The sequence below is a fragment of the Microtus oregoni genome, unplaced genomic scaffold (genome assembly GCF_018167655.1).
Source record: "Microtus oregoni isolate MIOR12 unplaced genomic scaffold, Mior012 000070F_ref0000104, whole genome shotgun sequence".
Lineage (NCBI taxonomy): Eukaryota > Metazoa > Chordata > Mammalia > Rodentia > Cricetidae > Microtus > Microtus oregoni.
The window spans coordinates 6,639,452-6,664,823 of NW_024543977.1; positions in this window are offsets into that span (position 1 = coordinate 6,639,452).

A 25,372-nucleotide genomic window follows, 5' to 3' on the forward strand; every position below is an offset into this window, starting at 1 on the left:
CAAATGCAAAAAGTGATGAAGCATTGCTCAGAAGTGACAGGTTTAAGACTCATGGGGTGGCTGAAGCGTTAGGAGTTGAGCCCTTCCTTTGTCCACTGACATCCCTGGGCAGCCACGGGGCTGTGTCATCACCAGGTGAGGCTGGGGTTTAGTCCTAGTCCTAGGTGATCAACCATCAAGATGGGTCTCAGACCAGATGTGACAGATCAAAAACCTCGGCTACAAATGTTTTGCTTTGATACATGCTTACCGTATTCCTTCTTAATATTCACCTGGGAAATCTCCAGAAAAACGCGACCCATGGAGGAGTGAGGAGGTTCAGTGAAACACATTCTGCTTGCTAGACTGTAGCAGCTGGAGGGAAGGCTGGTGCCTTGGGCAGGTGTGGGACAGAAACTGTGACAGGTGACAAATCAAAGAGCAGCAGAGAGAAGAAAGTTCCAGAAAAGATATCATAGACACTGAAGTCTTTCAATGTGCTTGGTTTGTTTGTGTGTGTACTCTGACAGCTGGTCTTGTACTCAGGAAGGGAGAACCAGCTCTTTCAGCTTCTGGCTTCTTCAGCCCCCAGAACTCCACCGTGGCTCAGTTCTGCCACATGTGGGTTAATAGGCCTTCTGGGTTGGCCAGGGGCCCGCCCTCCATCAGTAACACAGCGTCTATGGGAACATGTGCTCAGGTTTCAATCGTGCACTTACAAATGACCTCAGAACACAATTCACTCCCAGTGAGCATCTGCCTGTATATGAGAAAATAAATAACAGCAGCAGACTGTGGCCTCATCCTGAGGCCAAAGGAGCATGGGAAACCACAGGGCTTGGAATTCTAAAGAGATGTATTCCTGCAGGTGGAGTGGGGTTTTCCTGGAAGCACTGGGCCAGCTCTGAAGCACAGGCAGGCCTCCAACAGTCCTAGCAAAGGAAGGGGGGGGGGAAGCAATGGAGGTCCATGGACAAATGTGTATGGGAAGGGCAAGGAGTCTACTCTCATCCCTGCAGAGTTTGGGAACCACCTTCAAACTACAGACACTGCCTTAGATATTCAAAAACTATACATGAGAGACTGGGGACAGCTCAGTGGGTAAGATACTTGTGAGGCAAGCATGAAGACCTGAGTTCAAATTCTCAACACGCATGTAAAAAGCTGGGTGTGGCCATGCACCTGTCCCCCCAACACGTGCTCTCTCAAACATATGGAATAGAGGGTACCCGGTGTGTGATGCTCCAAACACACATACACTCACACATACACAACGTACTTGCATAACACAGAACAACAGCAATGTTTGCACTGTGCTCTAATTGATCCCTAACACACTTCCTGCTTGGTTTTTAACGGGAAGAGGAGCTCTGGCTGTGCCTGGAATTCCCTGGGCAGCCGTTTGCTTTGCTTTTGTGGAGGCTGCTGCTAGGCCTGCCAAGCTGTTCTCCATGCGTGCCCAGGAGCTTGGCTCCTCACGGCTGCTTACCATAGCCAAACCTTCTGTTTAGATTAGTCAGGCTCCAGGAACATTTATGAGACCCAGTCAGGTGCTGGGCCCCACCACACACACTGAGGTGGCAGCATAAGAGACAGCCCACCTTTGAGCTCCAGGGAAGAGAAAGGTTCAGAAGAACAACACTGCGCCAGGTAGGGATCGGAGCCAAGGTAAGGGGCCTAGAGAGAAAATGAAGCCAAGAAAGGACACCCTAACCTATAATGTCCAGGAGCATGTGGATCAGCCCCTTCACCACACACCAGGAAGTGACATACTGTAGTTAAGAACATGTACTAAACAAGAAAGAAAGAAAGAAAGAAAGAAAGAAAGAAAGAAAGAAAGAAAGGAAAGAAAGAAAGAAAGAAAGAACCTGAGCTGGAGCCGGACAATGGTGGCACCATGCCTTTAATCCCAGCACTCAGGAGGAAGAGGCAAGCAGACCTCTGTTAGTTCGAGGCCAGCCTGGTCTACAAGAACAAGTTCCAAGACAGGCTCCAAAGCTACAGGGAAACCCTGACTGGGGGTTGGGGGTGGCGGGGGAAGAACCTGAGCTGAGAGCTGGGCAGGCTTGACTGCTCCTCATTTCTTGACCAGGAAGTTGTGTTTTAGTTCCCATGCTGACCAGACTGGACGGGGCTTTCGGAGTCTCATCTGGAAGATCAACGGGATGGTCCACTGGTCCTGCAATGCAGCCGGTGAGTTCCCATGCCAGCTCCTTACCTGTCACTGTGAAAGAGTACCATGACCAGAAGTAACATACAGAAGGTTCCAGAGAGAGTCCATGATGAAGCAGCTGACCAGAACAGGAAGCTGTGAGGTCACGTCTGTACACAGGAGGCAGAGAAAGAAAACAGGAAGTGAGGTGAAGCTCTAAAGCCCCCAGTGCCTCCCCACCCCCACTCCTGTGATGTATTTCCTCCAGCAAGACTCCAGTCCCAAAAGACCCATAACTCACCAAACAGCATCACCAACTGGGTGCCAAGGGCTCAAACACAGGAGCCTATGAGAAGCCGTTCTCATTCAAACCATAACAGTTGCCGTGTGAGGTTAAGGCCGTGGCCAGCTCTTCTCTCTGTTGCTGTAATAAGCATCGTGACCAAAGGATATTGCGGAGGAATGAGTTTATTTGACTTACAGGTTCCCATTACAATTGATCATTAAGAGAAGTACGATCGGGAGCACAAAGCAAAGGTGGTCATGGAGGAACACAGCTTACTGCTTGCTCCCACGGTTTCCTCAGCCTGTTTTCTTATACAACCCAGGATCGTCTACCTTCCCAGGGGCGGTGCCACCCACAGTGGGCTGGGCCCTCCTACATCCATCATTAATCAGATGATGCCCCAGGACAGGCCCACGGACAAATCTGATGGAGGCAGCTCCTTAACTGAGGTTTCCAGCCCAGAGCGGGACACTGCAAACCTCGGTCAGTGCCACATCAACTAAGAGGGGCTGCATGAAAATGACATGTGAGCTGCCATGATGGGTAACTTGATGGATTTAGAATAGTCTAAGAGATTGGTAAAAACTCTTCTGGTTGCTTCCAGAGAGGATTAACTGGAAGAAAGACACAGTCTGAATGTAAATGTCATCATCCCACGGGTGAAGGCCCAATGTAGGAAAGACAACCCCAATCAGCACTCCCCTTCCCCGTCTAACTGTGCAGTGGGCTGCTCTACCGACTCTTCCGGAAACATGACCTAAGTAAGTGATTCCTGTTTCGGGTTGTTTGTATCAGATATTTTATCCACAGCGATGAAGACCTGCCATCAGGGAGCTAGCTTCTTTAATTCCTAGTTTACAGACTACCGTCGGACTGTTACCGCAGAAGCAGCAAGCTCTCGGGGCTCCGCCAGTAGAGGTGTGAGGACTGAGAAGCTGTGCTGAACAAACATGCTACCCAAATGGAAGTTGTGGCAATTGTCCTTTCTTCCAAACACCCAATACACCTGTGTGGTTGAGGATGAAGGACAGAATTAGGACCAGCTATCTGTTGTGGGGGCTCGACCTATTTAGTCAGTGGCACTTGGGGTGACTAGCCCTATGGACGTGGTTTCCTCTGGATATGTGACCTGATAAACCGAAAAAGAAGACTTTCACACTCTCTCATCACTCTTGGACAGCGGCAGGCAGAAGAGTTTCTCCCCCACCCCCCTCCCGTGTGGTCGGAGCAGGAGTATGACTTGTGGTTGGTCCTCATCGCCCTTGGGCGGAGCAGCAGGTCAGCAGCTGGGTCAGCAGCTGGGTCAGAGGCTGAGTCAGCGGCTGGGTCAGAGGCTGGATCAGCAGCGGCTGGGTCAGAGGCTGGATCAGCAGCGGCTGGGTCAGCAGCAGCATCCACCTTGTTCTGGGTTCATGCACCTTCTTCCGCTGTACCCGTAATAAATTATTGGCTAAACGTTGTGGGTTCTCACTTCAGCTACCACTGAGGACACAGAGAGAAAGGGAAAAATGAAACCAGCCTGAGCAATGGTGGCAAAGAGAGACAAGAAGATCAGTGCTGGGCCAGGCATGGTGGCACACACCTGTAGTCCCGGCTCTCGGGAGGCAGAGGCAGGCAGATCTCTCTGAGTTCAAGGCCAGTCTACAAAGTGAGTTCCAGGACAGCCAGGGCTGTTACAGAGAGAAGCCCTGTCTCAAACCAAACAAAAGGTTAGGTGCTGTGGCCTTTCAGAGGATGCCACTTTCGTGGACACCTGTGAGGTGGGGCCAGGGCATTTCACTGTTGCTATTTGTTATCAAAGAGCAACCACAAGCACACACAAAGCACAAGAGAGCAGCAGCATGGGGATCAGATGAGAGAGCTTTGGACAAAGAGGACCTTGGCCATAGAAAGTCAGCACTTGGCAATCAGCAGAGACCCAGAGGCTGCATGACTATTTTGAGTCTAATTTAATTCCACACTTGGATTCTGTGTGTGATGTCTAAAAGGAGTGATACCAGCTGGGGTCTGGGTGTTCGGGCTGGTGCTGCAAGGTCCCTGGCAGGTTCTGCAGGCAGAGTGCAGGATGCAGGGTACAGGGTGCAGGAGGCAGGGGGCAGGGGGCAGGGGGCAGGAGGCAGGGGGCAGCCCTAGCCTCTCACAGTCTGCAGTGTGCTCACAGCAACCCCAATGGAGCTCATTAAATCAAGGTGCAGTGTCTTTCTTTTGCTGCAGAGATAAAATGTTTGGAAAGCCCAGGGCGTAGAACTTGCTAGAGACTCAGAGCTTTGTCCTCCCTAGCCTCATGCTTCAGAAAAGAAGGGGTAAAATGGTTGGTCCCAACTAGGTGACCCCTTGTTCACAATGGCTAGTGGTATCTTCGCTGGCACACAAAGAGACCACAGCCCCCAACCTCCTGCCAGGGCACTTCCCAATAGGATCCTGTGCTCCAGGAAGCTCACACTCTGGTTTCCAGGGCAAGTCCAGGTTGCCTCTGGGAAGTTTTTCCAGAATAAATTAAAGGTATACACCTTGACTTGAAGGCAGTAGCTGTGGGCAGAGCCCAGAACAGAGCAGACCAGCTTCCAGCGGCCTGGGTGGAGGGGTGAGGCCCACCAGTCAGACGCTGCCCAGGAGGCAGCTGATGGGTCATGCCAGCCAGACTGCTTGGAAAGTCATTTTTTTCCCAAATGCACCAAATGACAAACAAGTCAGGGTGGGTGCTGCTGTATGGCTCAGACAGAGGCTACTGAGGCTGTGAAGATAAAGGCTGCTGGGAGATTGGGCTCCTCTCCAAACCTAGAGAAGCTTGGGCTGAGCTGCAACTTTAGACATGGACACTGCTCTCTTGACTCCCCTCCTCCAGGCAGAGCTCAGCTGCACACAATACTTAGGTTGTGAATGGAACCAGCTCTGCCTGTGTCTGCAGATAAACCAGAGCTGGTCCCCCCAGCTCGGTGCCTCCCTCCGCTTAGCGGCTCCCCCAGCCTGGGCTCAGATATGATGATATAACAGAGGATGAGACCCTGTTCATTTCTTCTATTCCGATATGGTATGATGGACCACGTCCTCCTGAAGGGTTGCTGTGAACATCTTCATAAAATTGCTTCGCTCAACTGCCAACTGAGATGAAACTAGCACACAGGTTATACCATGAAAGACCTAATTAACGACGCCCCCATTCAGCAGGAAGCAGTTTGGAGAGAAATAACTGCGCCCATATTCCCAAAAATTGTTTATAAATTTTCTTTTACATTTAAAGGGGGATATGATATAGGTATAAATAATTTGCATTAGTATAGATTTTGCTTTATTGATAGAAATTTAAGGTCAATTTTGTTATATGTATATGTATTTCTGATCTTTTTGAAGGTATTGTGATTGTGTAGTTCATTTAAAAATGTAATATATATAGGTTGTTAATGGATAATCATTAATAATAGTCAAGTTTGTAGTCATGTTAGTTAGATTTTCTAGATATATAGATATCAGTTAGATCGGCATTTTTCATATCTTTCAAAGACTACGGAATATGCTATTTAATGTTTTAATAACTTAGGGTTTTTCATGACAATGAGACATGACTGCTCCTGGCAGCACCAATCTACTTCAAGAAGAAGATGGGCATCGAAGAGGATCCTTATGGAGTTTGATAGCCATTTGGGCAAGAAACTGCTCTAGCCTGGACTATTGCATAAACTGGACACAGAGAACCCACAGAGAGAGGACTACTGAACTTGCCTAAAGGTGAGATGATCTTTCGGGGTTCCTGATTCATGAAAGAGTCTGCAAGACATTCTTCAAGACAAGCAGATAGTGACTGCCTTTGAAATTTCCTGCTTTGTGGAAATGTCTGCTGGAATCTATGGGCCTGTAGGCCCAAGATGGATGCCCCAACGGTACAGAGGAACTTTGGGTGACTGTCCAGGCAGCGAGATGTCTCTTTCATTTCTAGAGTTTTAAAAGTTGCTTTTTTCTTGTTTGCTTAGGTAATATTGTATCTTTCTGGAGTCTTTGATGGAGTTAAGGATAGTTAGTTATAGTTATATTTTTCCTTAGTTATGATAAAGATTATTGTAATTTTTACTTGATAACTGTTTTGTTATATGTAATTTTGCTATGTTAAAGTTAAAGCCTTCCTTTCTTTTTGTTTAAACAGAAAAAGGGGAAGTGATGGAGGAAGGTCATTGGTTAAAAAAATAAAGAAACTGCTTGGCTGGCCCTCATAGGTTAGAACATAGGTGGGTGGAGTAAGCAGAACAGAACGCTGGGAGGAAGAGGAAGTGAGCTCAGACTCGACAGCTCTCCTCTCAGGAGCAGATGCCTCAGAAGAGACACCATGCCCCGCTCCCGGGCAGACACACGCGATGAAGCTTCCGACCCAGGATGGACGTAGGCTAGGCTAGAATCTTCCCGGTAAGACCGGTGCTCACAGATTATTAGAGATGGGTTGATCAGGATATCAGAATTAGCCAGTAAGGGCTAGAGCTAAAGGGCCAAGCAGTGTTTAAATAAAACAATTTGTATGTTGTTATTTCAGGGCATAAGCTAGCAGGCGGCTGGGGTGTTGGGGACGCAGCCCCGCCGCTCTTATTACTACAGTCTGAGATGCTGGACTGCTCGGGAGACCCCGTCTCACAAGATGTCCAATGGTACAATGACTGGGGTAAGAGACTGGGGTACCCAGACTCACCGGGTAAGGACCATCGGGGTCTGGAAATGTCACATTGGCCCCTCAGTGTTCCTCCTAGGAGGAACTGCCCTGAACCTGAGACTAAAGTGGAGATGCCCCGGGTGACAGACGGCCCACTGCCATGCCCTCACTTCCCAGAGGCAGCTCTAAGGAGGACAGCTGTGTCCTCTGTTCTTCCAGGGACGGGTGGTGCTCCAAACCTATCATTTCCCTTCCTGGGACGCAGAGGTGGGAAGCCAGCGTTACCTCCAGGGTGAAGCTCAATGCTGGTGCATGTAGCATCACTCTGTGAGATTTATGGAGACTAGTGGCTGATTCTTCCCTTGGTGGCCCTGACGTTCTCAGTGCTGTTCCTGTCTGGTGAATACTTACTGAACAGTTTGCCCTTCCCCTCATTCCTTGCTTCTATCTTTCCATACTTTTCATTCTTTGAATTCTGACTTCAGGGAAACCACCGCTGAGACCCCAGGCCCATGGACATCAGTGAACCCTAGTGCTGTGACAGACAAGAGCCGACCATGGCAGAAGAGCAGTGGAGACAGGAAGTGAGCCTGCATTTACAGTCATGCAGGATTACGGCTTCCTTCTTGGCCGTTTATTAAGAAAAAGTTAGAAAAGATCAATACTACATCACAATAGTAATTTAATGGTAATGAATGCAGCATGAGCCATTAAGAAATGTCCTCGGGCCAGGGATTATCAGTGCAGATAAAGCTAGCAGACCCTAGTTCCAGCAGTCTGCACACACGAGCTTGCACTGCCACCACACAAACATCCTGCGCTCACTCTGGGCGCCAGAGGAAGGTCTGAGAGATTGCCGAGGGCCTGACAACTCCCATGATACTTAGAATATTTTGATATGAGTTGGCACAGCAGGAATGTGACATCCTGGCTTACCTGAGTGACTTCCAGGTCCTTAAGTGAAGCCCTCATTTCCCTAATGGTCCCGCACTAATGCCCTCGGAACATTAATGTGGAGAGACGACCATATTTTATATGACCAGGGGAAGATAACAGAAGAATAAATGATAAGTAAGTGGCGTTTCTTTGTCACCTTGCTCCACAGCAAGCTATAAAAGGGCACTCTGTGGTCTGTGGGACCTAGGAAATACAGAATTAAATAACTGAATGTTTGTTTATTCCTAGGACCTCCCTGAGCTTAGATGTGCTGATGTACACTGTGACTGTCCAGGAAGAAAACAGAGAGGAAACATGCCACATTTATTAGACCACTTGCGGACAGGGACCAGGTTCCGAGTCTATACTCTGAGAGATTCTTCATGTCTGTCCTAACCAATATTCCCACTTTGAAATTAGCTATTGGCTTAAGGTCACCTGCAACTTGAGCAGATCAAATGTCGGAGGAGATCCACAGGTTTGGGTATACTTCCAGGAGGTGTAGAACACAGTGAAATCTCAGTTGTGATGGTGCTATCTGAGGGCACACCGTTATCATAAAGAAATGGCATGGTTTGAAATAAGTATTTCCTTCTGTGGAAGCATCACATCATGTACCTGTGTAAAAAATGAGTAAGGATGTTTGCTATACACACTTAAGGACCCTAGTTCAAACTCACAGCACCTACACAGAAGCCTAGCATGACTGTGGGTACGTGGATCCCCAGTATTGTGAGAGCAGAGACAAGCAGATCCAGCAAACCTAGCCAAACCAGAAACCTTCAGATTCAGGGACAGACCCTGTCCCAAAGGAACACAGTGGGTAAAGATAAAGCCGAACACCTGTCTTCCTGTGGTCTCTGTATGTTCACATGGGTTCACACACCTACACACACATGTGCTAGACCGAACACCTCTCTTCCTGTGGTCTCTGTATGTTCACATGGGTTCACACACCTACACACACATGTGCTAGACCGAACACCTCTCTTCCTGTGGTCTCTGTATGTTCACATGGGTTCACACACCTACACACACATGTGCTAGACCCACACCCACACACCATATACAGACAAACATGCACACATGGAAAAAGAAAAATTAATGCACAATATATCCATAAACATATACTTCTATGTTTCTAATGTATCTGTTAAAATAAATTTTAAATAAATAACTTCAAAATTTGAGAAGTTAAAAAAAGACTTACATGGCATTTTTTGAAAAAAAAATATTTGAGATTGGAGAAATGACTCAGCAGTTAAGAGCACTGGTTGCTCTTTCTGAAGACGTTCAATTCCCAGTACCTATATGGCAGCTCACAACCATCTGTAACTCCAGCTTAAGGGGATCTGATACTCTTAAGTAGACATACATGCAGGCAAAACACTGATGCACTTAAGAGAAAAATAAGTAAATTAGACTGGGGGTGGTGGCGCGGGCCTTTAATCCCAGCACTTCAGAGGCAGAGGCAGGCGGATCTCTGTGAGTTTGAAGCCAGCCCCATCTACACAGCAAGTTTCAGGACAGTCAGGGCTACACAGAGAAACTCTGTCTCAAAAACAAACCAAGATTTTTCTTTTCTTTTTTTTTTTTAAGAAAGAAACATGGCAAGATTTTGGCAAAATTTTGGTAAGTATTCCAAGCCCTGTGGTACTTTACCTTGTTGCCTTCTCGTCTCTATAAGTCTAAATAATTTTGAAAACCAGCGGGCTACTCAAATAGACAGAACAAAAATGTTTTAAAGCCCCATCTTTATACCTATCTGGTGGCTCCCTGCCCACTTACAAGACTTTTATTTGGGGGGCAGGAGCGACCAGACGTCACAGATGCCTGAGGCAATGCTAACAAAGAAAGCTACAAAAGTGGTTAGGATCCACAGTAGGTGAGGAGACACCACAGGGAACCTGAGACACCCTGAAGGAAGGCTGTGCATGCTGCCTAGGCCTGTGCTGACCCAGAAGCAGCTTGCATCCTCACCTGGAGCCTGTGCACAGGCAATAATAAAAAGACCAAGTCAGCAGTGGCACTGACTGCAAAGTGAAGCCATGTCCAGGTGTGATGTAGGAGCCCCTCGCAAGGACTGGCATCCTCGCTTGCTTTCCATTGCTTGTAGTGGCATCTCCGTTGTGTTTTAATAAATACAGACTGCCTGAAGATCTGAGAGTAAAACAGTCCCACTGGTCAGCCTTACAGACTAGGTCATGGTAACACACACCTTTAATCCCAGTAGCCACCCTCATTGCCATAGAGATCGGTTAGTGCACACCTTTTATCCCAGCCCTAGAGAGGAATATAAAATGGGGAAAATAACTCTCAGGCACAGTCTCATTCTGAGATTCCTGGAGACAGGATTGCCATTTCAGGCTGAGGCAGAGGTAAGAGCCACTGTCTGGCTGTTTTGCTTTTTGGATGTTCAGGTTGAACCCCAATTTCTGATCCTGGGCTTTTATTAATTGTGTTTCATTTAATCGTGCTTCAGTTGCTGTGATAAACACCTTGACCAAAAGCAAGTTGGGGAGAAAAGAGTTTCTCGGGCATATACATCCCATCAGAGTCCATCATTGTGAGAAGTCAAGCAGGGGCAGAGGCAGGAACCACCGAGGAAAGCTGCTTCCTAGTTTGTTCTCTGTGACTTGCTCAGCTCGAGGTCAAAGACGAGAGCAACTCTAAGTAACAGAGAAGATGACCTTTTGGGAGCAATGCGGGTGAGATTGGAGTGAAGCAGGGGTGGGTGGGTTTGCTGGTTTGGGGCCCCTAAACAAAGAGACTCCTGAAAGATAGATACCAGTGTCTAGGGCACTATCCCCCTCTGGCTATGTGAATATCACTAGGGATCAGCTTGACTTCCTATAGATACCAGGATCACCTATGCAGGGGTGCCACCACCCACAATGGGCTGGGTCTTCCTCTACCAATTAACAATCAAGAAAACGCCCTACAGGTATGACCGCAGGCCACCCTGACAGAGTACCCTCTTCCCAGAAAACTCAACTAACCAACGCAACTGGGAATCTTATCTATTTTAGACATTTGAAATATCTCTGTCCAGGGGTTAATACAGAATGCATGGGAAGCTTAATGTATACCAAGTCCGCAAGCTGGTTCAGCAGATAAAGACACCTGTCATCAAGACTGACAGCCTGACTCCTGCAAGCTGACCTCTGACACCACACACACACACACACACACACGCAGAGCACACGTGGCTCCCCCACCACACTTACACAAGACAAATATGCAAATTGATGAAAATAATATAAAAATGTAATAAAATGTTTAAATAAGTAACTAATCCATCTATAAGGGGCGATTGATCAGAATAGGAAAAATTTAAAAGGAACTTTAGAAAGCAGTGTGGACGTAGACAGTGCAGACTGAGCAGACTCAGTGGTGTCAGGGAAATGCAAATAGTGAGTTTGCTGTGTCTTCCTGTCGTGAAAGAAAAGTTCATTAGCACATTGTGATAATGTGGAGAGAGGGATGGGGTGGAATAAACTTAACCACTAGAAGATAGCCAATATAGAATACGCTGTCATTTTGTTTGTTCAATGAGCAATTGAAAACACTTAGAAAAGAGAAAATTCCAGCCTGAAACAGGATGGATAATGAGCTAGCTGCAAGTAGAGATTTTACACCTGGAGAAAACTCAGTGGGTAAGCTCATAATCAGGATGGGTTTGACGAAGGAAGGGTATGTAGTCTTTAGGCTAGAACTACAGGCATTATCCTGTCCACTCCAAAGAAGTCCATGGGAAGAAAGTCCCAAAGGCTGTCAGGACCTGTGGAGATATAGATAAAGATCTGTCATTTATACTATGAGAGCCTCAGAAAGATGAAGGTGTGGAGGTGATGTGTAGAAATCGCTACAAGAAAATGGATAGAACTTTCCAAAGCGTGACAAAAGACATAAGCTTACAGATCCAAGAGACCGAGGCAACCCCAAACAAGATAAGAAGCCCAAAGAAGTTCAAATCATATACAGCGTAACCTGAAGAACCTGGTAAGAGAAACAATATCTTGTGTAAACGGGAGAAACAATTAAAATGAATTGTACCAGGGGCTGGAGAGATGGCTCAGTGGTTAAGAGCACTGGCTGCTCTTTCAGGGATCCAGGTTCAGTTTCCCACACCCACATGGTGGCTCCCAAACATCTCCAGCTTCAGTTCCAGGGGATCCAGAGGCCTCTTTTGCACTCATGCAGCACACAAGTTATGCACACACATGCATACAAGCAAACACCCATACACATAAAATACATTTTTAAAAATTTAATAAAATAAAACCAATTGTAGTACAGATACATGGCTAACAGAAACGGAGAAGACTAATTAAGAAAGGGAGGACACCTTGAGAGTGGGAGTGATCTAGTGAAGGGGGAAGAACTGTGATCACAACTGTGGGGCTACTGTCTCCGGAGCGAGCACAGCCCATTTGCACAGCATCCACCCTGGCTCTGGCTGGTACAGCACAGGTTTTTCTGGCACATGCTCTGTTTGTTGCATGAAGCCCTGGTGAGAATGGTCTCTGGTCCTTCTGTCAAGTGGCTCCTTTCATGTGTTAATCTGATTTCTCCACACCCCTGTTCTGCCACGTGAAGATACTGCTCCCATGAAGAAAATACAGAGCTCCTGGCTAGCAGACATAACCTTGAACAGCTAAAGAAGATTCTCAAATAGGAAAAGGTTAAAGGAGGATTCTAGGCATATCTGGAGAGAACAGAGAGTGGAAGGCAGGGAAGTGGCTACAGTGGGCTCTTTTCCTGGGTTTTCTAAACAGTACTGTTTCAAGCAAAGATTATAATGTCTTTAATATTGTTCTAAGTATACACAGAGGAAATATTTAAGGCATTTTTATTATAAATAAGAAAGGGTGAGAAAAGTAAGAGAAAAGGAGGTTGCTACACTCTGCTCAAACTGGTGAAATGATCATACTACAATAAATAATGCATGTATGTATAGCACAAAGAGGTATACGTATTCATAATACTGGGAAAATCAAAACAAAATTCTAACGGAATTCAAGTATATAGTCAAACAGGGGCAGGGGAACAAAACCAAAGGTCCAAACAAAAGGAGAGTCAACTCAATCCCACATAGGTCAGCAATATCATTGCAGGCAAATGGTCTGTGCTCTGTTGATAGGGTGTTTTAAGAATAACAAAATTAAAGACGTGGAAGACAGACACGCATTTGCCCTGGGGTGGGGATGAAGAGGCAGGCCAAGAAGCACCTCCTGCTTGCACTGATGGTTGCACCTGTGCATATGTAACCCAACACTGACATGCAGCATGGTGTGCCGAAACCGAGCTGCCTGGCTTCAGTACCATACGGTGTGGCTAAGTGGACACCGAGCTCCTGGGATCTCCAAATACTGTCTTGCAACTTCATGTCAACCAAAAGCCACTTCAAAATAAAGTTAAATTTTTAAAAAGTAGAGAACAAAAAAGGATTGAGGCTGCCTGGCTCTGCCTAGTTCCTAATGAATTAATATCTGATATCACAGGGAAGTTCTGGCACATGCCTGTGATCCCAGCCCTTTTGAGGTTGAGATGAATAGGAGGGGTGAGAGCTTGTGGCCACCTTGGGCTACAAAGATCCTCTCAAAAGTCAAACCAAGGTATCTAGCAGGCATCAGCTGTGCCCTCTTCTTCCTCCCCTCCCCTCCCCACTTGCTCCTTACAAATTCGACATTTACAAAAGTGTTATCATTTTAAAATCTCTAGCAGCTTCATCTCTCTAAGGAGACACAGATTATCGCTGGCATAAACTGTTCCTTTTTCCTGTGGGCCAAAGAGTTTGTGGAACCCGAATACAGTTAAGTGATGAGGAGAGATGGGTGAGCCTTCTCCACAGTCATGCCGGGCAAGGTTGCTTTCCTTGGGGAAATGTCTCTTCTGGACTTCAGCTGCACTGCTGGTTCTATGGTCGTGATAAAATACTCCGACCGAAAGCTACTTGGGTGCAAGGTGGGGGTGGAATATGTCTTATACTTCTAGGTCATAATCCATTGTTGAGGGAGCCAGGGTGGAACTCAAGCAAGAACCATGAAATGCTGCTTCCTGGCTCCTGCTTAGCTAGTTTTTCTATACAGCCCAGGCTCGCCAGCCCAGGGAATAGAGCCACCCACAGTGGGGTAGGATCTCTTACATCAATAATCATTACGATCCCCCACAGACATGCCCACAGGCCGATCTGATCTGGGAAATTGCCCAGTCAAGAGTTTCCTCCCAGATGACTTATTCTGTACCAAGTTACAAGTAAAGCTACAGGGCACCTGAGTACCATCTGGCTTTCTTAGGTGTAGAGAGTTTTCTTCCAACAGCTATCTTCAGAAAGGTGACTCACACCAGAGGAGTGAGGAAAGACCACAAGCCTGCGAGTCTGGTACCCGGAGGAAAAGGCAGAGAACAGGGAGTCCTGAGGGAAAGGCAGAGGACATGGAGTCTGGGTTAGGCTAGTGGTACCTCACAGGTCAAAGCACTGGAATGGTACATTCTGTGGGGTGTGGCAGCTAAAAACAATTTTCTCTTCTGCTAAGAATGCCAGCCCCAACTCTTGCTTATGGATAAATTCTCCAACATGCCTGAGCCTCAGTTTCCTAAACTATAAATTGAGAACAGTAGTAACTCTTTGAGCTAACTCAAAGGGACATAGTTCAGAGAGAGTCTAATTAGTTCACGTGGAAGGCCATAAATCAGATCCCAAGCACTGGAAACAATACACAACACACACACACACACACACACACACACACACACACACACACGCACTTCCTAGGGCACTCTTAAGAATGCCTTGACACTATGTTAAGGTTTGTTATTTTATTACTAAACCAAGATACAGTTAATGTCTTCCATGAGAGCAAAGAAAAGAGCAACAGTGACCTGGGAAATGACAGCTTGGGAGCAAGAGAGGTGAGGGCGGAGTAAAGCAGGGGTGGGTGGGTTCTGCTTCTGTGTGCTGCCTCTACAACAAGGAAACACAGGGAAGTTCCAGCAGCCCCCCTTCTCTCTTTACATATTAATATGCTCAGGGATCTAAAGAAAGATCCAGGCCACGTCAGCCTGCAGCTTCTAAGAGCAGACGCTCCTAATAGGGGTGGTAGGCTCCTGTCTAGCTCTGTGCAGTGCTGGGTGACTCAGTTTCCGGTTACTGCCAATGAAACGTTTGTGCCTGTGACCCCCGGCAGTAGATGCCTGTGGCTTGGGAGTCCCACCAGCCTCGCCTTCCATCTGGGGATTCACCCTCCTGGAAATCTCAGCCTCCTTATTCTGTTCAGTGAAAAGATGTCTGGGGACACAAACAAAGCTTCACTCCTAAACCTGAGATGCCGGAAAGAACTGGGCAGTGAGTGCTGGGCCCCACTGCGTCTGGTGGGGTTTCTGGAGTTGCTGGCAGGCCTGCTGTCTCAGGAAAGATGCTGAAAGCAATGTTTCAATAATTGCAATGAAGAGCAATGGAAGGAGTGGAGGTGTTTGATCTTGAGACCTGTTGAATTGCTAACATTACTGTCACCAAACCTAGGAACTTTTTAGGTGGAATAATAAATTCCATGTTACTCACTGAGACCTTTCCCTCATCAACACAGTGAGTGGATAACCTCTCCTGCCTCTTTGGAAGAAAAATTTAAGAGGGATGATGTCAAGGGGGAATTCTGTCCTTCTGATAGGCAGGAGTTAAGACCGATGAAGCTCCAGCCAATGCCAAGAAGAAACCTGGCTGCGCCTGTGCAATGTGTTTTAAATGTACTAGAGAAGGTATAGGCTAAGGTTAGACCAAGACGATTAGACAGGCACATTAGAACCTTACTGAGTAGAAAAGATACCACTATGTACTACATATGAAAAAAATCAAACACTAAGATAACAAGCCAAGGTCTAAATTAAATTATTTTAAAATTCAGTTAATCCAATATAAAGGAGAATTTAAGGAGGATTAGAAAAGGGAAACAAAACAAATAAGTCAGAAACCCAAAAGCAGAACAGTAGGTCCACATCTAACTATGTCCCAATCACATTACACATGAGTAATCTAAAGGCCTCAGTTAAAACAGAATGAGATAATCAATCAGTTAAACACAGAGTTTGTTAGAGTAGATCCGAAGGCAAGTTCCAACTATACACTGCTAATAAGAAATGCTCTTGAGGGGCTGGAGAGATGGGTGAATGGCCAAGAGCACTGGCTGCTCCTCCAGAGGACCAGAGCTCCATTCCCAGCACCCACGGCAGCTCACAATCATCTGTAACTCCGGTTCTGAGAGACATGACACCCTTTTCTGACCGCTGTGGGTACCAGGCATGAATGTGAAGCACAAACAGAATTGCAGGCAACACACTCAAACAAAAAACAAAACTAGCCGGGTGATGGTGGCGCACGCTTTTAATCCCAGCACTCGGGAGGCAGAGGCAGGCAGATCTCTGTGAGTTCGAGACCAGCCTGGTCTACAAGAGCTAGTTCCAGGACAGGCTCCAAAACCACAGAGAAACCCTGATGCGAAAAAACAAAACAAAACAAAACAAAAAAAAAAACGAAACTAAAAAAATAAAGAAATTTTTGAAGAAATGATGTCTTAATAAAAGGATATACAAATCAAAATTAAAAGAAAAACAAGATTTTTCTTAATAACTGTTAGAAAAGAAAGCTGGAGAAAATATACTAATATAAAACAAAGTAGATTACAGAGCAAGCAACTTTGTAATGAATTAAAATGTGAAACAACAATAATAAAGTGATCAATTAATCTCAAGAACACTCAAGTCCTTGTTGTGACCCAACACTGGAAACAATGCAAATACCCATCAGCTAAAATGGGCACTTCAGTGGCGAATTTGGGAGAAAGTATTCTTATTATTTATTTATGTCTAGAGACTCTCATTGGGAGTGATTGGTAAGGGCAAAACACCAAAGGTTTTCTCCCCAGTCAGCTTAGCCTTGTTCCTCATGGCGTGGGAAGGGCAGGAAAGGGGCGGCCTTTTACTACAGCTGTAACTGGTTTTCTCCTGGGGCACATGAAACCAATCCAGCCATCTTACTAACACAGGAACTGCCTTTTTGAACAACGACCCAGGAGATCTAAGAGAGACCCATGTTGATTTGAAGAGCCTACATTTTGGTAAAACAGCCTCCCCATTCTTACCATGCTGGTGCTCCTGTGTTCTTTCCCGCCCCAGCTTGTATTTCAGAACTTCAGGCTATATAACAGTGAATATCGTCCTATCAGCTTTGCTCTATTGCCCACGATTCTCCTTTGACCGTGATGAAGACTGGGAAGGAGGTAGTGGGATATGGGGAAGATATGCCAAGGGATGGTGCCTGGAAGATGCCGAGAGGAGCGTCATTCACCTGTAGGATGGTTAGTCCTGATTGTCGATGTGATTGGATTTGGAAGAGATTGGTGAGGTATACCTCTGGGGGTGGCTGAGAGATTTCCACAGAGGAGTAACTGAAAGGGAAAAGCCCCTGTCATGATGGACTGTGACATCCCATGGGCAAAGTAAAAAGGGCGCATGTGCATGGGGGTGGGCATGGGGAGGACCAGACCGACTTTGACCATGTTTCAACCACCACAAACTCTGCCATGCCTTTCTGGTCATAATGGACTGAAGTCATCTAGACCATGAGACAAAGCAAAAGCAAAGTTTCCCTCTGATGAGTTATTCCTATGGGGTATTTTGTGTCATACACGCAAAAATGACAAATACACCTTGCCAACAATATATCTTAAAACTTAGCCTTAGTCCCAGTATGCCACTTACCAGCTGAGTGACTTTTGAGCTATATAGGGCCTCAGTTTCTACATCCATAAAAATGGTTATAGTAATTTTGGCCTTGTAAAGAATTAGAGATTAATCTGTGTATAATTCCTTTCCTAGAACCCTGAGCCCATTTAGTAATGGATATTATCATTATTAATAATATTTACTGATTATATGTGCAATATATTTACATGCACATAACAAACCAGCCAAAAATATAAATACGAAGCCATACTTGTATTTTTTTAATTAGTTTTCTATAGCAGAAAATTAATGAAGAGAATGAAATCAGCATTTTTCCTCCAATGTGTCTGTCATAACTCAGGGCATCTAGACCAGTGTTTCAAGGATTCCTATTGCGAACCCTGTGGGCACAGGGCCAGGTGCAGAGGAGAGTAGATCAATTCTCTGCGGCTCTGCTCCTGTACCCCTGCTGGAGAGGAGCCTGCTCTGGCTTGCTCTTGTGTGATTATGTCTCCACCTTGACAAGGCGCTCCGGGTTTTCACCCAGCACCAGCAGTGGGTCTTTTGCATGTGGCACTAATTCCCCCTCTTCCTGTAAAGACAATAGCTCTCCCTAGCAACACTGTAGAAGGAACAATGCCGTGTGCCAGGAACTCCCTGCAGTCTGAAGCAGGGCTGCACCATAATGTGTTGCAGGACTCACCCAAGCATCTCAAAAGCGTTTTTAAGAGTCCAAAGGTCTTTCCCATGAATAACCTGTTGTGTGTTTGAACCTCATTATAACTTTTCTCTACTGGAGTTTGGGAAAATAAAATGAGAGTTATTAGCCAGATGTGTAAGATTGTCTCCTGAGAAAATGGGGATAAAAGGGGGCTGACCTAGCAGACAAGCGCATTGTTTATTCAGTTGGTCTAAGAACAAAACTGGAGTTTACGAAGACAGACCAAAGCCAAGGCATGGTCATCCATGCCTGTAATTCTAGTCCATGGTAGATTGAACAAAAAGGATTCCATCCCAGCCTTGCCTACACAATGAGACCCTGACTCAAAATACTAACAAAAATTCCCTTAGCCGGAAGCAACTTCCATGCTCCTAATGGAAGTCAGAGAAGGGCTGGCTTCACCATCTTGACCTAAGGAGGCTTTGTGTGCTTATCTTCAGCAGCTTCCTCTGCAGTCATGTTGTAGAGCCAAGATCCTACCTAAGATACATTTATGTTAGTGGTCCAACTAGAACATGCACAAAAATTCCCAGTGCCTATGGAAGGTGACAGCCAAGTCTCTGAAATACACACTCACTTTCCATCAGAAGACTGCTGGGCAAGGCTCCTGAAAGAGGAGGAAGTGAGATTCTTCTAATGGAATTGAAGAGCAGCCTGCTGCTTTTGGGGGATCACGGCTGTGATGAGGCATGAGTTTGGGGAAGAAGTGTAGCCAGAGGGCAACACACTGACACCAGTCTCCCTGGGAAGGGAGTCTGCAAGGCTCTTCAGCCCGTGTAGGGCTTACTTCCCAGTGCTCATCAGCTTCCTGTGAGCAACCCTCAGAGCACAAGGAGTTCAGGGTGGGGATCTCGGTGATACAGGATAATGATGCACTATTCTCATTTTTGCTAAGGAATTGGGTGAGTTTGCTCAAGATTTGCGACCAAGTGTCTCTAGAGCTCATTGATGCTGACTCTGCTACATGGGTCATACAAACTCACACATTTGAACTGCTTAAACAACCGCCATTCATTTTTGTCTGTTTGCTTGGTTGGTTTGGTTTTTTGAAATAGGGTTTGGAACCCACTCTATAGACTCCCCTGGCTACAAACTCAGAGATCCACCTGCCTCTGCCTCCTGAGTGCTGGGATTAAAGGTGTGTGTCACCACTACATGGCTAATTTTCTTAGTTCTAGTGGCCGAAAGTTGAAATCCAGATGTGAGCAGGTTAGGTGTTGAATGTCCCTGAAGAACCAGTGTCAAAGGTGTGGTCCCCAGAACAGTGCAAGGAGAGGGGTCTAGAACTTTTAAAAGATGAGATATAGTGAAAGGTTTTGGGTCATTGGTAGTGTGTCCCTGAAGGGACTGTGGGACCGCAGCCTCTTTCTCTTTACTTTCTGGCCATGGGATAAGCAAGCTCCTTACTTCCGGAGGCCCAAACCAATGATCCTGCTGTTCTTGGACTGGATCCACCAAACCAAGGGACACAATGAACTTTTCTATTTATATGTCCATTATCTAAGGTATTTTGTTATAGTAATGGAAAACTGACTAATACAGCCTCACTCTGAGGTCCTGGAGGTTAGGATTTCACATGACTTTCAGGCAGAGTTAGAGGAGACACAATCCAGACCATAATAGGAACTTCCAGAATTTTTATGAGTTCATTAATGTCAAGCTGCAGAGACAGTAGTCTCTATCAGCTAATGTTTACCCACACTTTGTCAGGTTAACATTTTTGAGAAGGGGAAACTGAGTTATGCTGTGGCTAAGTGTGAACTCGGACCCCTGTTGCTTGGGCCTGCACTTTTGACCACACTAGTCTACATTTCCCCCGTGTTTGCTACCCAGAAGCATGCAAACTATTAAAGAAAAATAAAGACAAGATCCCACCCCTCTTGGCTTATTTTAAAACATGGGTTTAGGGGCAGATGTGCACCCACTGGCTGGCTCAGTAAGCCTACAGCCTAAGTTTGATCACCAGGACCTACATGGTAGGAGGAGAGAGTTGACTCCTGCAAGTTCCTCTGACCTCCCAATGCATACTCACAAATAAATACAAACGCAGTTAAATTTAGATCTGAGAGTTTTACAGAACTGCTCTGCTCCCTTGTCCTGGGTTCATCTTAGTCACTGCTCTGTTGTTGTAGCTGAAATAGAGCATCAAAACTCTGCTTCCCCAAAGCATGGAAGGGCATGAAGCAACCGTAAGGACTGGACGGGATATAAAAAGCACGTTCCTTAAAGGTGCCCAACTGAAATGAAAGCAGATCCATTATCACGACGTGCTAGTGGTAACTCTCCAACCAGTGGGACAGATCACCTGTATTCGTTTTCTACATTTTTCAAATGTTCTATAATGAGTTTGCGGACGCAATGACCTCTGAAAACCGCAATGAGAACAATAAATGTCACAAGAGAAAAATTGAAGCCCGCCCACTCGGGCAGCTGCTCCAGCCCACTGCTTCCACAGATTCTGAAGGAAGGCTTCCTGCGCGTGCACCGGGGAGGGAAAACAAAAGCAGACAGTCTGACGAAATCTATTGCAAACAACATCCGGACTGAGAAAAGCGACAAAAGGGGCACCTCCCTGAAAACAGCCCGACGTGGCCATTCAAATAGTAAAAATGACGCAGGGAGTTGGGAACAAAGTCCCAGATTTTGGTGCAGTTTCCTGAGCCAGGGAAAACAGCAAACCCCAAAGAGGAAGCCTGCACTGCCCAGCGTCCCCAGGGGCCCCTTGACTGATCCCCATGCCAACACCCCTTAGGGACCAGAGAGTTCATTCTCCCCGCTCCCCAGGTGCAGGGTCAGTCCCGGCCCAGGTGCCTAGTGGAACTTGGCGCTAATCAGCCCGACAGCCTAGCAGCCTGGAAGGCCATGCCAAGTTTTTCTTGCAGGGAGCAAGGTCGCACTTGGATGGGGACCCACTGCCGGCCTGGGTCGTAGCTGGGCATGTGTCCCACCACTGGCCACCTGCTTCCTTCAGGCCTTCACAGCCGGGTGCCTGAGAGGTCTACACAATGGGCTGGACCTACGTCAGATTGTTAGGGAAAGAAAATTACTCTTTGTGGACCGAGAGATGAGGACAGGATGTCTATAGCTGTTTAAAGAAAAGCCAGGTCTGCAACCTAAGCCTTCCCAAGCACTTCCGAAATGTCGCGCAGCCTGCCCAGCTCTTTAAATATCCAAACCCAGAATAAATGCATGCAGTGCTCCCCCGCCACACACACACTCTCCATGCCTTTCACTGCCAGCAATGTGGGGCTCCAAGGCTGGCTAAGTCAGTCTCAAAATGAGGAGGCTGGAGCAGGCCTTGGAGATCAACAAGCAGAGGCAAAGAGCAGGTGACCAGCATTACACAGGGCTTCCCCCAAGCAGCAAGCTGCACCTGGTTCCTCACTGCAGGCCCGTGCTCAGTCATCTTACCTCTCCCAGGTCTCCCGGACTACCATCAGTAGCCCCTGCCTGCACAATTATTTCCTCAAAGGGCTATCCCACAGTGGAGTGGATGGCTCTGGGTTGTGGAAAGCGCCTTAAGATCCTGCATCATTTATTTCTCTTAGGCAGTCTGGGATATCCATGGTTGGTTTCTGTTTTAGTTTTAAGGGGTGGCGGGGGGGGGGATGTCATGAGTGGTACATGCCTGCAAACATATATGAGTCTGTCTATAAGTAAAAAAGGGGAAAAATAAATAATTTGTTATGTTGGAGAGAGAGAGAGAGAGAGAGAGAGAGAGAGAGAGAGTTCATTCCACAGAGCAAATGTAGACACCGAGGGCCAACTGTTGTGGAATAGTAGACTATTACATTAACTGTGCAGAGGTGTGTTGCATTTGCTTAATTATGTAAAGATGTATTTGTTTCACCTTGCCTGCCTAAGGCACCTAATTGGGCTAATAAAAAGCTGAACAGCCAATAGCTAGGCAGGAGAGGGATAGGCAGGGCTAGTTGGCAGAGAGAATACGTAGGAGGAGAAATTTAGGCTTGAGAAAAGAAGAATGGAGAGAATGAGGGAGAAAGAGAGGGACATTCCTGGGGCCAGAATCCAGGCAGCCATCAGCCAAGCGGACAATGGAAGCAGAAAAGTAAGATACAGAGAGGCGGGGGGGGGGGGGGGGGGGGGGGGGGGGCTAAGGTAAAACATAGATGAAAACAAACAGGTTAAATTATAAAAGATAGCAAGAAACAAGCCCAAGTTAAGGTCGAGCATTCATAACTAATACGAATTCTCTGAGTCATGATTTGGGAGCTGGTTGGTGGCCCCACAGAGAAAACCTGCTGCAGGCAGCTGTAGGACTCACTTCTCTCCTTCCACCATGCAAGTCCCAGGGATGGACTGCAGATCGTCAGGCCTGTAGTGGTGAGCGCCTTTACCTGCTGAGTTAAATTGGTGGCCTCAACATGGTTTTTATCCTATGGTAGCTGACATCTTCTGCCAGCCCTCGGGATGTGAAGCAGACACCCAGATCTTCCTCCAGCCACACCCACCTGTCCTAGGCACCAATCGCAGGCCCTGAGCACACCCAGAGGTGATTAGTGAGATGTGCGGCCAAGCCCAGCCAAGCCGCCAGTTCTCCCATCCACTCTTCAGGCAAGGTTACTGTGTTTTTAAATCCCGTGTCCCCCACACACCCATGTGTTAAAGCCTTGTTTCCCAGCATGCTGGTATGGGGTGGTCTGGAAACTGTGAAGCCTGGTAGAAGGTCCCTAGATCATTGGTGACATACTCCTGAAGGGGACTGTGGGACTCTTTTGTGTCCCAGACATAACGGAAGCTGGTTTGTTCCACTACATCCACCTGAAATGATTTGCTGCCCTGTTCAAAGCAACGGCACCAGCCAATTTTGTACAGAAACCGCCAAAACTACAAGGTAAAATAAACCTCTTCTTTGTAGAAGCTTGTCTTGATTACTTGTCTTATTGCTGTGACCAAATACCTAAAGGAAGAAAAGATTTATTTTGGCTGACAATTTGAGGTCATACTTCTACCATGGTGAGGAATAACCCACAGTGGCGGGAGTGTGTGGTTGGAGCATGTTCACATGTTAGTAGATCAGCAAGCTGTGTTCTAGCCTGAACCAGAGAGGTTCACCCGGCCTGCTTCTACGGGGGAGGCCACACACCCAGCAAATTCCAGCCTCTCAGAACAGCGCCACCAGGCATGCATAAGCACTATTCATGTTCAAGCCATGACAAAGTAGATTTTCTCAGTGACCTGTTATGGCAGCGGAGCGCTAACTAAAATAGTGTGTGTCAGCTAGCAATGACGACAGCAGATGCTCGCAGGAAAAAGCACTCTGTGGCTCTGTCCTTCAGGCCCCTGTGTCTGTGCTAGAAGGCTCAGCAAATAAACAGAAAAGTGCGACTATTTCAGTCCCAGTTCTCTTTAAAGACTCACAATCAAGATCTAGTCTCTCTAGCTAGGATATATCACAATAAGCTTGACAGACCGCATGGCTTCTGAAGAGTTCCGGCAGCTCCAGAGGTGGAGCAGGGACGAGAGGCCGCTTCAGACTGAATCTACGTTCAAAGGTGGGGTTACACAGGGTGGGGCCATACAGTTGCAGGAGTGTACTCACACAGACAGTGGGGCAGTGCGTACCTCCTGGGCCTGTCCATGCAGCCACCACAGTAGACAGCACAGGTGTGCCTGTGAGCTTGACTCAACAGTGGAAAGCAGTTGTGTCAATCAGCAGCATGAGATCAAGAAGGGAGGCCGAGCCCAGAGTGCAAAGGGGCTGGGCTGTCCTACGAAGGCCCTGGGATTCCACTCTGCACACACAAGGGCTTTGGAGTGGGCACATGTCAAAGGGCAAAACTTTAGGGAACTGGACCTACCAATACCAGTAGTGTAAGGTGTGGCGAGAAGAGAGGCAGTCATGGAGTTGATAGAAGTTATGGCCACAGTGATGACAGGTCCCCTGCAGGTGGAGGTGGTATGCATGGAGGAGGAACAGAAGAGACTAAAGCATCACAGGAGGGCTGGGTGGCTCAGTGGTTAAGAACACTTCTGTTCAATTATGAGGACAGGAATTCAGACTCAAGCACTCATGCCTGGTAGCTCACTACCACCTGTAACTCCAAAGAGATCTGATGTCCTTTGCTAAGTTTGATAAGAGTGAGAAATGGCCAAAGGTGCCAGCAAACCTAGACCTGGGGGCCTGGGAAAGCTGTAGGAATTTTTGCTGAGGAAAAGCTGAGTGCCTCCTGAGCCTGTACTGGGAGTACAGGAAGTGTGATTTGGGTTTAGATGGCTTGAAACAATCAGTTTCAGGTACCAATTCCACCCTTAACAAAGTCTTTAGAAGGCAAGCCCTCATGGAGGCCTTTAGATCACTGGGGGTATGGTCTGGAAGGGACTCCTTTGCTCTAGGGCTGCGTGTCAAACTCCTCATGTTGGTGGCAAGGTGGTCTAGCATTGGGGAAAAGGTATTGGTGTCTTCCATCTGGCTTTCTTTTTTCTTCTCTCCTCCCCAGGAAACATGGGACTCAAATATGAGAGCAAGCTGAAAATGAGACTTCCTTGTGGTGCATACCAGCCTCAGTGGGAAGAGTAAGAAAGGGGAGCTCCCCCTGAGCTGCACTGTCAGGGCAGACGGCTCGAGAACAATCGCAGTCGCTGGCCACTCGGAATATTATTGAAGAGTTGGTGGATATGAACTGTTTTTAAAACAGGCTATCAAAATAAACCCAGAAAGAACATCTGTGGGGCCCCAGGCTGCGAGTCTGCTGAGGAAGGAAGCTACAAAGCTGTTAGTGCCCCCGTTGGGTGTCATCCCAGGCAAGGGGACCGCCCCAGCCATTATCTGGGCTAGCTGGGGGTTCGGTGGCACAGAACTTCAGTGAAGGAAAGACCTGATGTGCAGATAAATTCTGAGAAAGACACAGAAATCCAACTCCGAACAACAATGATTTGAAGGAGGAACTCCAGACAGCAGGGCGGCCGTTCACCCCTCATCCC